The following is a 211-nucleotide window of genomic DNA, read 5'->3' as shown; positions in this document are numbered from 1 at the left end:
GAAGCTGTTTTGCAAAGCTGACTCTTGGGTAGGTGTGACTGTGTTTCCTGTTGTTTTCTTCGGTGACCATCGATCGCAGCACCAGGGAATGGGCTGGATCCCAGTGGCTGGCTTCCCTCCTTCAGGAGACAGACAAATGCAGAAACGGGGGGGGGGGGGGGGGGGGGGGGGGCGCTGGGGATTTAGCTCAGTGGTAGAGCACTTACCTAGG

Source organism: Rattus norvegicus, chromosome 3, assembly GCF_036323735.1.
Source record: "Rattus norvegicus strain BN/NHsdMcwi chromosome 3, GRCr8, whole genome shotgun sequence".
In the NCBI taxonomy this organism is placed as follows: domain Eukaryota; kingdom Metazoa; phylum Chordata; class Mammalia; order Rodentia; family Muridae; genus Rattus; species Rattus norvegicus.
The sequence above is the reverse complement of the archived record's forward strand: the minus strand, read 5'-3'. Positions refer to the sequence as shown.